We start from the raw sequence: 16,428 nt of genomic DNA on the forward strand, positions 1-16,428 counted from the left end.
GCTTTCAAGCCACTTTGCCCTTCTACTTGGTGAGTAGGACTTGATTCTCTGGTTCCTGGACTAGGTCAACCACAGTTCCACCCTGTTATGTTCCCATGGCTCATTTATTTTCTTTATCATGACAAACATTACATTTTTTTAGTACTGCATGTTTCATGTTTCTACTTGCCAGTAGATTGTAAGCTCCATGAGGGAAGGAGCTGTGTCTTTATTGGTCACAATGATATCTAGCATATCTCATGGCACATAGTAGGTGCCCAATGAATATTGAATAAGCAAGTGAATGGATGATGTATTAGAATCATCACCGGATTCCTGTCCTAGCAGAGTCTTTGTTTCTTCAGACTGCAGATGGCTCTCTTATACTCATTACACCGTTTCTTTCTCTTCTCCTACCTTTTTGTCCCATCAGAACATGTAGCAAGTGGAAGGGTGAAAGCTCAAATGTAAGTCTTTCTTATTTTAGTGTTCACATCGTTCCCTTCATGCTACAGTGTTTAAAAGTGTAAACACATGGCTCCTATCAAACCATCATATGGTTTTCCTTTTGTTTCTTATTTTCTATCCACAACACTAATTTTTTCACTGACTGAAGCACCATCGGTAGAAAGCACCACCCCTGAATGTCCTGCTTACTCAGCTGAAAGCAGCAGCTGTTCCAATAACCAATTTGATGTTCAGCACCTGAGATTGGCTTCCTCCTTCCAGCAAGACTGCAAGCTCAACAGAATGTAGGAAAGCATGAAAAAGTTTCCTAGCCTGTTTCTCTTAATTCAGCAAGGAAAGCAGCACAGGCTGAGGAAGGAGATTTGTATCCTGGGCAAGAAGAACTGGCTCCGACATGTACAATTTCAGCTGAGTTTCTTTTGATGGGGTATTGGGGGTTCAGAATGATTTGTTTATAAAGGGCTGTGAAGAAAAGACTGTCTAAGGAGTGCTTTTGTTATTATCCCTAATGTTTGTCTCAAGTGACGTGCTGGTAAATGAGGCTCTCCTTCCCAAAACATCTTTGTGATGTTTGCCAATTTCTGTGGTGTAAATACTCCCATTGTGCCTGATTTCAAGCTAGCAATATGATATCACTGAATGCATAATTGAGAGGTAATGCACATGACTGGCTCCCATAAACCTTTATAAGTTGATCTAGCGCAGCACTGTCTGTCTTGATTCCATTACCCCTACAAGGAAACAGTGGTCATTTAGGGCCTGAACCAAGCCTGAGATTTCCCATGGGAGGTGATGGTGGGTGGGTAGGCAAAGGGGTACGCTAGTACATATAGCAGAGAGACAAGGCCCATGAGCTAGAGAGGACATAGCCAAACACCCCATCAGGGTGGGGCTGTGGTGGGAGTTGAGGTGAGGGTCTCAATCACAAAAGTTTAGCACCAGAAGCAGATAGATTTAGAGTGAAAACATTGGTGTCACTATTGACCATCTGGTTGACCTTGGATATGCTACTAACACTCTTCTGCTTCAGTTTCTTATGCTATAAAGTAGGAATCCTCTCTAATAAAATGGTAATATGCAAATTAACCATCACTCCGCTACATAAGCCACGCCCACCAGCCAAACCACACCCACCAGCCAATCAGGGCGAGTATGCAAATTAACCCCAATCCAAGATGGCTACAGCCACAGTGAGCAAGGTTTCCCAGGTAACAGAGCAAGCCAAGCTTTCCATAGCCGTTGCAGGCCTAAGCCTCCACTCAAGCTACAAAGTTTCAATTATAGAAGGTAAACAAATTCAAACAAATGGCGGCAGAATGGAGCTTGAGAGAGCAGGCCAGGGTTGCCGGCGGCAACAGGGGAAGCAAAGCTTTCCACACACCCTGGCCGGGCTCACCCGCTTAAGGCTACAAAGTTTCAATTGTAGAAGGTGAATTAACTGCCACAGAAATGGCTGCCGCCCCGGAGGGAGCAGCAGGCTTGGCTCCGCTCCAGGCTACAAAGTTTCAATTGTAGAAGGAAAATAAATTCCAGATACCAGGGCCTCCCCTTGGGTTGCCAGGGGGCGTGGTCGGCCTGCAAACCACCACAGGCCCCTCACTCAGGCCGCTCCACGCCCCAAGGGAACCCCACCTGATCCGGGACAACCTTCAGGGCAAACCAGCTGGCCCCCACCCCTGTACCAGGCCTCTATCCTATCTAATAAAAGAGTAATATACAGATTGGTCATCACTGCAACACACAATATAGCTGCCCCCATGTGGTCAAAGATCCTGCCCCCATGTGGACACAAGATGGCCACCACAAGATGGCCAGCAGGAGAGGGCAGTTGGGAGGCACCCGGCCTGCAAGGGAGGGCAGTTGAGAGGGACCAGGCTTGCAAGGGAGGGCAGTTGGAGGTTATCAACCCTGCAGGAGAGGGCAGTTAGGGGTGACCAGGCTGGCATAGGAGGGAAGTTGGGGGCAAACAGGCTGGCAGGGGAGTAGTTAAGCATCAACCAGGCTGGCAGCGGAGTGGTTAGGGGGTGATCAGGCTGGCAGGCAGAAGTGGTTAGGGGCAATCAGGAAGGCAGGCAGGCAAGCAGTTGGGAGCCAGCAGTCCTGGATTGTGAGAGGGATGTCCGACTGCCCGTTTAGGCCCGATCCCACGGGCAGTCGGACATCCCTCCAGGAGTCCCAGATTGGAGAGGGTACAGGCTGGGCTGAGGGATAACACCCCCCCCCCCCCCCCCCGTGCACGAATTTCGTGCACCGGGCTTCTAGTATATAATAATAGTTCTTACCTTAAACAGCTTTTGTGATGATGGATTATTATAATATATGTAAAGTGCTTAGCATGGTGCCTGGCACAGAACAAAGGGCTCAGTGTATAATAGCTATTAAAATTGGTCTGAAATGTATAGAGTGGTGAGGTTTCTTGGGAAATGTCTCAAACCCTAGGCGGTGTTTGCAGCTTATCTTCATGGGCTGGCAGTGAGTCTGTATAGGTTAGCTGTCCTAAAGGGTGGATTGCTCCATGTAACTGTTGCAGAGAAAAAGAATCGAAACATTTTTGATAATTGGCAGTATTTTTTAAAACCTGACTTCTAAACTGTTATGAAAGAAATCGCATTCTTCTTTTTGGGGCAGGCTGTGCAAAAAAAAAATCTTTAAAATGGATTTGAAGTGGCTCATGAAGAACCAAAAAGTACATTCTTGTGTTGAAAATATGTTAAAGGAGAGATTAGAAACTGATAAAAAGGTGAGAAATTACCATACTAGGACATGAAATTAAGTTTTGAACTTTTTGGTGGTCGAGGGAGGAAGTGTGTGTGTGTGTGTGTGTGTGTGTGTGTTCTGCCCTGCTGCTGACCTCATAGTTCTACTGCTTCCTCTTTTCTGCCTCAGGGCCTTTGCACATAACCCTCCCTCAGCCTGAAATGACTTCTCATTCTCTTCACAGAACAGATATCTTCTTTCACTACCAGTTACCTCCTCAGCTTTCCCAGTTTCTAATGCAGATTTCATTCTGGTCTGTCTGCCTCTCAGCTTCCTTTTTGTTTCACTAACTGGCATTTGAACAAACTATATTTGGTAAGATCAGATCAGGAAATAACTTTTTTTTTTTTACCGATCACAACTTCAAACCTACTTGGGAAGGATTTGCCAAGGATGATATTGCAAGCAAATCTTGTAGCTTTTACAATAATTTTGAGTAATAAATCATCTTGTTTTTAGATATGAAATAGCCTAGTCCAATTTAATGTCAAAATTTCAGATCCTCGTCCAACTGAATGTGTTTTCTGTACTTCTAGGCTCAAGCTTGACTTAAAGTCCTACCGAACAGAGATAGGGAGGAGCACTGTGGTTTTATGGGAAGGTCAGGTGGTCAGCACAGCTGTGGGGGTTGTCTGGTTATTGAGGAAACCTAGAACTAAAGGTCCCAACTGTTTTATAAACCTTGGGGTCAGGGGGAGAATGACAGGGAGGGCTAGGAGTGGAAAAATACTGAGTACTCAGAGTGAAAAACTTTGTTTTCAAGGTTTCCCACCCTTTTTTTTTTTTTGCAGTTGGTCCTGAGAAATCATGACACATAGGTTTTTAACCAGGAGCTAGATTCCTTCTTTTTATTTATGTCTATATTATTGCTCTTCTCTAGGACAATGCTGGTTCGCTAGGGCAAAGCACACTGCCTGGCACATGCAGGTGTTAAGTATGTGCTGAGTAAATGAAGAAATGCTGGGTCGGCTGGATACAGAGAGAAGAAGGCCGTCACGTGGCCTTCAAGGAACTACACCTGTGGAAGATGATGCTTAAATCATAATGCTTCACAGGGCAGCCCATGCTTACCCTCCAGGAGTCATTTGTTATTATCAGAAGAAAGCAAATGGACTGTGATGGAAGGGGCAGGAGAGCTTCAAAGGCGGGGCATGGTGAGTTTGTGGGTCTGTTATGTGTGGGATCTGGAGACGTAGAACTTGGAAAACACCATTTGGCTCATAAGCTTGATGTCAGACTCACCCACACTTACTAGAGCCATCTGTCTTGATATCTAACTCCCACTTCCCCAGCGGAACACTCAGAGCATGCAAATATCTGCTGCAAGTGCTCGTGGCTCCCCACCAGCACCGAACAGGATGGAAAAGGAGAGAGGGATATTTTGGTACTTGAATCCTGAATCTTATTAGTCCACTCCTTTTTCTGGCCTGGACATTTTATTTCTTTGTGCTGTAGATCAGTGCTTAAATTTTTTTTCTTCCAAACCATTTTTACTGCCTTTCATCCTCTGTCACTGCTTCCTTCTTCTACTGGTTTTTAAGCTTCTGTTTATTGAATGGAGATGAGAGTATATTAAAGTTTGTATAAATGCATGAAGAAATGAGTTTTGCAGATGCATGCTGGTCAATACCATATACTAGGAACCTTTGATCCACACAACTGTGGACCTTAACCTTCGTGTGTGTGTGTGTGTGTGTGTGTGTGTGTGTGTGTGTTTTGGGGGTGTGTGTGGCTTGTGCTCATTGTTTCTTAAGCATTTAACCATTTGAAGACAAATCAAGGAAAACCACAGAATCATAGAATCCCAGTCAGAGAAGACCTTTCAAATCCCACTGTGTGCTTTAGGCAAAATTTATCCCTTCTGTAAATGAGTCTATAGTTTAGGAAAATTCCTTGGTAGGCCTGTTAGTTGAAGAAGGCAAGCCCCCTCTTACCTCTTTCACACCCCACCCTAGGCACACAGATGGGTAAAGATGAGGTCAGTAGAGATCTACCTATGCAGCAGAATTTTGAATATCCAGTTGCAATCAAGACGCGAAGTTATGGGGGCCCAGCATGTAGAGTAGGGGCCATGGAGGAATGTGAGTGACTTGGCAGGCTGCTGGGGCAGAGGGAGGAGCCACAAAGCCAGAAGGCATTCTCTGTGGCTGGGAAAAGAAAATATATTTCTAGGGGTTTAATATCTAATTTTTAATTTGAAGTTGTTTTCTGTTCTAATATGCAAATGCCCTCTGCTACCTCCAAAGCCTCAGTAAAAATTGGCTACACACAGTTGTCTCCTGTGAGTGGTGTTCTGGGGAATAAATGCGGAGCCAAGTTCTGTAAGCCAGAGGGTCCTCTCAGCACCAGCGATGACACTGGCATGGGGGGAGCTGACTCAGAGGCATACATGAAGGAAGAGGAAGACGGCTCTAACATTTCATTTATAAGAGGAAGGTGGCTATTGAAGGGAGTAGGCAGGAAAATGATTTAGAGTTTACCTCACCTATGAATTCCATCTTTGAAAACCCCATGCATTTGATGAAATACTGTCTTGGTTGTCATCCAAATCATTGATATAGAGCAGCAACAGGCCTGAAGAGGCTGCTGTCCCATGGGGGTACAATACCAGAGACTGCCTTTATTTTTTAAAATATGTTTTTATTGGTTTTAGAGAGAGAGAGGGGAAAGGAGAGGGAGAGAGAAAAACATAAATCAGAGAGAGCCATAGATGGGCTGCCTCCCGCATGCTCCCCCTTCTCTCCTTCCGCACTGGGGATTGAGCCCATAATCCAGGCATATGGCCTGACTGGGAATTGAACAGGCAACCTCTAAGTGCACAGGAGGATGCTCAACCAACTGAACCACACCGGCCAGGGCATACCAGAGACTGCCTTTAGAGCTTATAGCTATGGGCCAAAAGAATTTTTGGGTCTTGACAATTAACTAATTATAAAGTGTCCAAGTTCTACATGCACAGGCCCACACTCCTTCAGTTTCTCCAGGATATTTTGATGTGTTTTGTTAGATGTATCTGGAAACCAGATATTCCACATTTGATGGCTTTCTCATCTAGGAACATCATTTGAAATGAGAAGGGCTCAATGAGATATGACTGATTTTTCATTCAGGATTCTTTGGTTGCAAGCAACAGAAACAGATTCTTTTGGCATTAAGCAAAAAGGAAATTTGCTGAAAGGGTATGGAGGAGTTCATAAAATTGACTAGAAGTTGGAGAAGCAGGCTCAGGAACCAAGGCATTTCTTGAGGAGGGTGGGGCAAAGAGGTGGCAAGAACAATGCAACAGTCTTATTTAGAAATTGCAGTGGGATTTCTTCTTTTCTCTCTTCTTTTCTTTTCTTTTCTTTTCTTTCTTTCTTTCTTTCTTTCTTTCTTTCTTTCTTTCTTTCTTTCTTTCTTTCTTTCTTTCTTTCTTTCTTTCTCCTCTCGTCACTTTATTCAAGATTCCAAGTCCAGGAAGGGAGCATCTGATTGGTCTGACTTGAGTCATATTCATTCTCTGCTGTTGGGGAACACAGGACATTCCAAGTGACATTCCCACCAGGTATATTCAATGGAAAAGTAATACCCAAAAGATAGTATGGGCACAATTATCAAAGGTGAAACAGCTGCTAGGCAGCCAAGAATAGCCCATGCCCACTATGTCCTTTAGAAACAATTCACTGTATCTCTATTATGATGACTGATTGTTCAGGAAAGAAATTTAATAGTGGAAGAGAAGAGTGAGTATACAAGAACAAACAGACTGGGAAGAATTTTAATAAGATATAAGCAATTTTCTTTGAGTTGTAGGATTAGGGTTGGTTCCTTTTTTCTTCTGTTCTTTTTTTTTCTCCTATAGTGTGCATTGCTATCTTTTTAAGTAAAATATACACTTTATCTTTTAAGGTGAGGGGAATGAGGGAGGAAAGTCCCTTTTGCTGATCTGGGGACATACTCACTAGTTACTCTGCATCAATAGTAGGAGCATATGTTACTTTTGAAATTTACCAACCATCGTGCATATTAAATTCTCAACAGAAACAAAAAAGACAAAAAAGGAAGCCCCCACCCAATTTGGAAAGGACTTGTGCTTGGGGGCTGGATGCAGAAGGAAGCAATTTCCCTGTGTTCTCTGCCTGAGCACTCCTTTTGCACTTTGATATTTGTTTCACCAATAAGGTGTTTCATTATTTCTCCCACATCAAGAGCCTGTGCTGTTATGAGATGCTGTTGAAGTCTCTGGTTTGCCCAGATGTGTCTCAGTGAAAACAGCCTTCCTGTGCCGCCAGTGATACTTGAGAGGGTGATGGGACCTGTGGGGAGAGGGGATCGTTTTGCAGAGTTTGGAAAAACAAAAAACTAATGCTGGTTGCCCTGCAGGGATGATAGAACACATTCTTTCCTAATCACAGGGTCACACACCTCTGTGCTGTGTTGGGGAGAATCATCAAGTATTTCCATGCCTAAGGCTGGGTCACAGATATACCATCTTCTCCTGACCCTTCTCCGAGCTTCTTGTACCAGTTTTCCTGATCAAATTTCTCTGCCCCCTTGGACTAGCTGAAAAAGACGTTATGAGCTCTCTCCATCATTCACCAGTCCCGTAGGCCCTTCCTCCTTGGAAGTTTTCCCATTTGGGGTCTTTTTTCTCTTCCTCTCGGTGTTTCTCCTCCTCTTTGCACAACCTTTCTATCTCTGGGGGGTCCTATCTCCGGGCCTTTCTCTATTAGTTCTCGGACCCCATTCCAGGATTCTATTTTTGTCCAGCCATCTATCCAACTGACCACGGTTGAAGCCAGGCACTGCAGTCAGTCCCACCACTGGAGGCAGCAGCTCTAGGTCTACCCCTGTTGTCTCCTTGGGGGTGGGGTGGGGGGGGGCCCTGATGGTTTCTGTTTCCCACAATGCATTCTCCCTGGAGAACTGCCTGCTCTGAGCTTGGATGTAGCTTCTTTTCCTGCTGCCAACGGGCCCAGCTTCCAAAACTCAGATTGGAAAAGATGGGGCATTTTTTTAAAAAGATGAGTCGGTGCTATCTTGGCATTTTCTTTCCCAATAGCAGATTTCTTGGGCTTGGAGAATTCCAGAGCAAGAACACAAATTTTTATGTGGACTCTGGGAGGAGGGGGGGACTCCAGTTAGAGATAACAGCTTTCTCCTTGGAGCCTTCTGTACCCCCTCCTCGCTGTTCTCATTCTGCACTGATGGTCTGTTCATACGTTCACATTTCAGTCTCCAGCCGGAGGGCCTGGAGGTCAGGGACTCTCTCTTTCCCAGGCCTGCTTTTTTTTTGCCCTGAAGGTGAACAACACACATGTGGATTAAAGCTCTTTTTTTCCTCCTGAAGATTCCTCTTCCAGCCCAGCCATTTGCTGGATATGCCCTAGATCCGATCCCACTTTGTTTCAACTGACTGCAGCTGAGAAGAGCCCTGAGGAGGGGGAGGCAGGCAGAGAAGGGGGTTGGAAGGATGGGACATAAGACAGAAGGAGGAGGGCAGCGCCTGTCCCCGGTCCCCTAAGTCAGGACTGGCATTGAGGTTGCTAACATAGGACGGGGGAAGGATTCCTTTAGCCCTCCCATCTCAGAGGACCTGATCTGTTCCTTCAAATCTCTCCACTTTGAGGGATAATAAAAATGATAGCGACGATAATAGTAACTAATAATTTATACTGATACCGCCTTGCAGGAACTGTTCTGAATGCTACTAACTTATTTTGTCCTCACAATAGTCTAAAAACGGGTGACCTTTACTTGCTGTTCCCAGTTTATAGATGCGGAAGTGGAGGCTGAGAGACATGCCCGAGGTCGCACTGCTTGTCAATGGTAGACCAGAAATCCTGAGTCCGGGAAGGCAGCTCCCCAGCTTGGTCTGTAATCACCACACCCTCTGGTAAGTCTCAAATGTTTATTTCTAGGGCAGGATCGTCTCCTGAGTGTTCACAGCCTGCAGCCTCCCCGGGATGACTTCTTACCCAGACACCGGGGTCCTGCCTGTGCTCCTCAAGGTCATCTAGAGCTCCTCAGAGATGAAACTGAATGAGGGCCTAGGGAGCCAGGGTGGGGAAGCCCCCTATACAAACTTGTTTCTCTCCCCTGTCCCCCAGCCACCTCCATGTTTCCTTTCTCTGCAAATGGCACCTCCTCCTCACCAGCCTAGCAACCAAGGATACTGCGCCCCCTCTGCCCTTACTCCCTATGTCACCGTGACTTGCTCCTCTGGCCTCTTAATGCTACTCACATTCTCCGCTCCCTGGACCACCACCGTCCACCTTCAGGTCTCCTCAGCACCCTCTTGGGCCCCTGAAGAAGCGTCCTAATGGATGTCCCCATCAATTAGATTAGTGTCTAATCCAGTGTTTTCCACACTCATTAAACACGGAGTGTGAGGCCCCTGCCCGATTCTGATTTATTGGGCCTGGAGTGGGGCCTATGAGTTTGCATTTCTAAAAAATTCTCAGGTGTCATTGATACAGCTGGTCGGGGACTGCCTTCACTCGGAGAACCACTGTGCTAATCTGTGCTCTACCCAGCCTCCAGAGAAATCCCCTAAACCTAGGGAACGCCTATGCTTTGAACGCCATGGCTACCCATTACCCTCAGGAGAAAGTTCAAACTACTTAGCACGGGCAACTACTTACCTTTGCATCCTGCCTTGTGGGTTAGATGACAGAGCTGCTCCTGGAACTGCCCCTACTCTCCCAAGACTGTGCTGTTTCCCACCTTATCCACAGAGCTGGGAACACAGCATGGCAGTGGTTACTGGAAGGTCAGAGCTGATGTCTGCAGAGGCTCTAAGGGCAGGGACCAAATTTTCCTTTAGGTTACAGTCCTGACAGCCCCCTTGCATGATCCGGCTGCTGCCATTACTCCCACAGTTTTGGTGTCACCTCCCTGTTGCTCAGGTGGGGCTAGCCCCCTCTCTTTTCCTGGCCCATCATTCTTTGGATCTGACTTCTTTACAAGTGTACGTGGAACCATCTGAGACAGATGAAATGCTGGCTTTGCGGTAGGCAGCTTCCTTCAGGGGACCCCTGCTAATGATGCTATCGATCCGACGAGTAATCTTGTCTGGATACGATCTGAGTCTCAGCAGCCTGTGTCCAGCCCTTCCAGGGGAAACATCCTGCTGATTGCCAGGTGATTGTCACTGTCACTGTCCCTGTGCTCCTCTGCTGCCGGGCCAGTGGGAGAAGGGACTGCAGAACAGGGAGGGAGAACTCACTGCATTTGAAGAAACTGTGGTCAGTGTTGTTTCCCGATTTGCTCTTATCTTAAAATCCAGGTAAATATTCTATGCTTTGGCATAGAACTAAAGTTCCCCAAGAAACCTGGTTGTCCTAACTGATTCTATCAACATTTCCACCACCACCACCACCACCACCACCACCACCACCACCACCACCACCACCTCCATCCAAGCCATGGGCAAGCTCTTGGGTTTTTTTGGAGGCTCCTGTTCTCTCTTCCATGGAATAATCCTATCATTATGGGAATTTTAACTGATCCCAATTAACCTTGACCTTGCTCTTTCTGTAGCCCCAGGCTAAGCCTGTGCTTTGAGCTCAAAACTGCAGGTTGCATTATAGTTGGGTAAGAGAAAGAGGAGTTAGCTCTTAGGAAAATCAATTGGGATTTAGCAAATGTTTAGTAAGCCCCTTATTCTATCCTATTTCCTGTGCTTGATTCACCTACAGACACACAGGTTCTTTTCTAAAGCCTGTCTTGTACCAAGGTGGCCACGTAAATAAGTAAATGAATAAAGCAATTTAATAGATAACTACACTTCATTTTCCCCCATGACCCTCCATAGCTAGTGCTTTCTTTGCTATATTTTAATTGGATTTGCATGTTTGATTTAGTTTCTCAGGCTTTTGCTTTTCTCTGATCCCATAATTTAAACATTTGCTTTTAGATGGAAGACATTTCACAAGGTGGTCTCATTTAAATGTCTTAATGTGACTCAAGGAGAGGCTCAAACAACAGAGAGTCCAGAATCCACCCACAGAGGTTCCCCTCAAGTCCACTATAAAGTCCACTGTAGGTGAGACTTCCTGTTGCACATTAGAGTTCCCTGGGGATAAAGATGAGATCTAGCACTCGTTGGTGGCTCATTGCTGGACAGAGGGTCAGTGCTCAGCAAAGTCCTATTGAATTTGGGGTGCCTTTCTTTTCTCCATCTCCTGGAGAATATAAAGCAAAAGAATTAGGTGCAAATGTAAACGAAGCAAAAAGAAAAAAAAAGGCAAGATAAAATACTACTCTTCCTAAGCCTCTCATTTCCTGTCCTGTTCCCCACCCACTTCTCAGAATCTAGGGGCTCCCATGTCCTCACTCCCTTTCCATTCTATACATGTCCTTGCTGCCTCCTCCCAGCACAGGTTTGATGGGGACAGCTTCCCTGTGTTATCTGCCCTGGCTCTGTCTGTGTGCCAGGCATCTGTTTGATGTCTTTACCTTTGAAACCATAGACCCTTAGGGTTTGAAGAGAGTTCATAAGCTTGGAGTTCTTGTTTGCAACTTTTAGAGCCACCAGTGTTTGCCAAAGGAGGACTGCACACAAAACGATCATCCATTTACAGGCATACAAGGGAATTTGGGCAAACATTTAATCAGTTCTTTATTGCAGGCTTAAGCAATACATATGTTCCAACTCATCCAGACTCCACGGGGTGGTAGAGGTTCCCATGGCTTCTCTAGTCCAATGATAGGTGGGGAGGCTTAGTCTTGGTCTCTCAGGACCCACCCAGAACTTGTTTTTTCTCCCTTCTTCTCCCACACAACCCCTTGCCCATTTTTATCCTGTTGCTTCTTTCTTTAAGCTTCTGCTTTCTCCCAGTGTCTTGCCTTAAATTTGTGTTGTTAGTCATTCTCTGCTGCACCTGGTCCCACTGCTGGGAAGGGATATGGGGTAGAGCGAGGGGCTTCATATCCTGCCGGAAGAAGTAGGGAAGGCTTTGGAAGAGGTCCTCACCAAGGTCTGACTTCAGGGCTCAGAGACATTTAGCTTCTTGCACTGTGAGGGTCAACTGCTATGCGATTATGGTTAAAGAATCTAAGAGTCTTTCTCTTCTCTTGGTGACAAGGCACAGCCCTCTCTTACAGATGCCATCTTTGGAGGTAGCAGGGAAAAAAGGTGATGGAAAGAGAAGAGAAATGCCCATCCACCACAGTAAAAAGAGTTGATGAATGAATGAATGAGTGGATGAATAAATAGAATTTTTGACTTGCCTCTGGTTCCCCTTGTGCAAGGAAATAGCAGGATCCAAGTCAGATGTGGTTCCTTCTTGAGTGGGGCTTCCAGTCTAGAAGCAAGAAATCTCCCAAATCAGTCATTCCAAATGGGCTGAATCTCACGAAGGTACAAGCAGCTTTGACACCTGTTGTTGGGTGACTTAGGTTGGCATGTGGGGTGAGGACAGGCTCATCTTTTAAAGTGAGGTTCAAGCTAAGATTTAAATGACATGAAAGAGGTAACTAGATGAGGAGTGAGTGGGGGTGGAGGATGGGCAGGGGAGAAGACCATTCTAGGAACAGAGAGAGACCTCATGAGAACCCTGAGGCAAGAGAGTGTGGCCCCTTAATGGAACCAAGAGATGTTCACTGTGACTAGAGAGCAGGAAATGAAGGGGTGACAGTACCCAGGCCATGTAATTCTCTCCAAGGAGTTTGAACTGATTCTGAGGGCAAGAGGAAACGATGGAAGAATTTTAAGTAGTCAAGTGATATGAATAGATTTGCACTTTAAAAGCACTCCATCTGGAATCAGAGTGGAGAATAAATTGGTAGAGGCAAGGAAAAGGGGCAAAGCAGAGGTCACTGCTGTGAACTCAGAGGGAGAGGATGGCAGTGTGTGATGAGAGTGGTGAGACCAGTGGGGGGAAGGGGCGGTTCCAGGGGCCTCAGATCTGTTTAGAGGATGCATCTGCCCACTAGGTAGATGAGAGAGGGATGCGCTGGGGAATTTAGTTTACATAGAGGTGGAGTCAAGTCCTCAAACTCTAACCTGCATTGTCTTCCTCAATGCCTGCCAAGTGAGAACAGGTCTTTTTGTGATCGCTGTGGCAATGGGTTGTTACAGATGAAGACACTAAAGCTGTGAGGATTTAAGATAATTAGCCCAGTATCCACTAGTTAGAAGTGGCTGATTGGGATTCCAAAAGCCCACGTCCTCCATTACAGCAGCGTTGGGGGGTGAGGGGCAGGCCCAGTGCTGTGCTTCCACTGAGCCACTGTTCACGCGAAGATCAACTCCCACCATGTGTTATGCTCAAGGAGTTTGTGGTTCCTTTTGAATGAGTCACAAAGCTGAGAGTTCTCACATGTAAACAGGATGAAAAAAAATCTTCATTGCAGAGTAATGGTAAAGACCATGCATTACAGATTGAATATTTGTGTCCCCCCACCCCCAAAATTCATATGTTAAGATTCTAACCCCCCAAGTGATAGTGTTAGGAGGTGGGGTCTTTGGGAGGTAATTAGATTCTGAGGGTGTGGAAGAGATAGGTCTCTCTCTCTCTCTCTCTCTCTCTCTCTCTCTCTCTCTCTCTCTCCCTCTCTCCTCCCCCCTCCCTCCCTCCCTCTCCTCTCTGCCATGTGAAGATACACCCAGAAGACACACATCTGTAAACCAGAAAGTGGCCCCTCATCAGACAATGGATCTGCCAGCATCCTGATCTTGGACTTTCCAACCTCTAGAACTGTGAGAAATAAGCATTTGTTGTTTAAGATCTCAGTGTGTAATTTATTACAGCAGCCCTGGCTAAGATATCATGTTGATGATGCCTAGGAAGGCCCAGCCTTCATGGGTTCACAGGCATTCACAGAAGATGACTTCTCTCACTATGTAGTAGCTTATTACTCATTTCTCTTCTCTCTTTCCTACCATGGCTGGGGAGATATTTCCTAAATGGAGCTTGAAAATATTGTGATGCATCATAGCAAAGTAGATCATTGTGATAGTAAATATCTTTCTTTTTTTCATTAGTTTACTGTACCCAAGATGTTGGCTGTCTAGTTGGCATTTCCCATGTGTTATTATAAACATGTGTGACAAGCTTAGACCCAGGCAATGAATGCATATAGTGGCTACTAATTTGTTTAATACTTTAAATGGTTCAGAGAAGTAGTAAGAACAAAGGTCAATTGGTGGAATTAAACTTGTGCTTCTTTTTTCTAATGCTGCTGGTTGCCTAGCTAGGTGTGGGTGGGATGCGTGTATGCTGGGCTCCCAGGATGGTTAAAACTGGAGGAGACAGCTTCTAGTGGGGGAGGTGAGGGGATGTAGGCAGCTGATCTTGCCTGAGTGGGTGCTTTGAAATGAGAGCGATTTCACTTTAAATCCAGGCTCTGAAATGTGTGTGCCCTGGGGCAGGTGCTTTATGTAACTAAGCACAAACATGGTGAGATAGGTGGCAGAGAGGAGAAAAGAATGGGGCATGCGGGGTTGTGTTGCCTCAATGTACCAATATCACATTTCAACAGCCCAGACAAAAGAGTCCTTTGTGCCATCTGAGAAGATGTTTGAACTGGCTTAATCAGCTAGTGTTTGAAACTGAGTCTTTCAGTCCCCCAAACCCAAGTTCTAGGTTTTATTTTCCGAACTATTTAATGCTTTATGATTTTGGCATGTTTTTTTTCATGAGTTCCCTTACTAGGGATGCCTTCATTTTTGCGTGTCTAAGTCTTACCAATCTTTCAGAACCATTTCAAATACTGCCTTCTCCAAACAGCCTCACCTTTGTCACTCGTTAAGCACCTGTTTATTTATTTGTTGTTAGATTATGTGAATTAGCTCCCCTGCTAAACTATAAACTCCCAGATAAGCCCAATTCTGTATCTTCCACGGCACTTAGGACAGTGTAATACCCATGACGGGTGTTTCATGCTTGTTGTTGGATTGCTGAATATTTGCAGAGAGAAAGGCTATTTGCTGAAAGGATTCAGAACATAAAGAAATGCAACAAGACAGTCACTAAGAACAGAGTGAAAATCTGGAGAGTAGGTTTAAAATGCTGTCCATCAAAGTATTTGCCCATTAAGGCTTCTTCACTTTCTCATTCTTGTAATGTTTACAGGGGGAGATCATGCCTCTGCATAGGGATTCTATTTGCTTTAATATTTGGTTTGCCACTGCCAAGGTCAAGTGGATCTCCATTACCTGTATTGCCTAATGACAAGGCCCTTTTATTGGCTTCTCATTGTGGTGATCAGAAACTCTCTGTGCTTTGAATAATTTGAAATGAAGCAGGCAGGAAAGAAGGGCAGGACCAGTCTCAAAAATATTTGCCATGATTTTCTTAAGCTTTTTTCCTCACTGTGTTAAAATGCTAGCAAAATGATAGAATTCAGTAAAAGCAAAGGCCAGAACGAAGAATAAAAGAAATCAGATTTGGATTGAAACTAAGTGTAGGTGAGATGGATATTGAAAGTGAAAGTAAAACCAAAAGCAAGAATATGTTATATGGTGTGTATACTGATGAGAATGTACTCAAAATACTTACTTTGGGGGCAGTCAATAACTCATGAGTTACTTAATGGAAACACTTTGTTTTTACAGATTATCTGGTTCTGTACATACAAATTCCTAAAAGTTGACCTCAAATGCATGACACACATCCATGTTAGGATGGGAACTCCATTCCAGAGAGCTCACAATAGTATAAAATCCCTAATTACATTTCAATTCAGTCACAATCTTCAACTATATATTATTGATATTTTTGGTATGTTAAGCTTTCTTTCCCTTCACAATTAATTGCGTGTCTGGTTGACCCATTGCTATGGTCATTAAACATTCAACATTGAAGTGGAGCTTTGCTGCTTTGGGTGTGCTTAAAGATTTCCATGTTCATTTTGATTGTAATATGTTTATATTGTCATATGCAATATGTTTGGTTAGGATATGTTTGATTGAAATATGCTTATGGTTCCTATCACTTGTGTCAAAACTTTTATCATTTTTTAAATTTCTCATTTTTATTTAAAAAAAGACAAAATATAATAAAACTGGTTTTGGAGGGAAATAAAAATAACCACACAGTGGAATTCCCTTCAACTAAAATCTTCCCAGGATTCTTATCTACAACACATAGAAATGGAGCAATATCAATGATAATGGAGAGGGACACAGGGGCCTCCCAGAACCCCTTTTAAAGATCTTTGCAACATTATATTCATATTTGTGCATTAAACACTTTTGTACTGCCCAAGGTGGTGATATTGTCAGAAAGGATCTCAGCA

This window comes from Cnephaeus nilssonii (genome assembly GCF_951640355.1).
Source record: "Cnephaeus nilssonii genome assembly, chromosome: 1".
NCBI lineage: Eukaryota > Metazoa > Chordata > Mammalia > Chiroptera > Vespertilionidae > Cnephaeus > Cnephaeus nilssonii.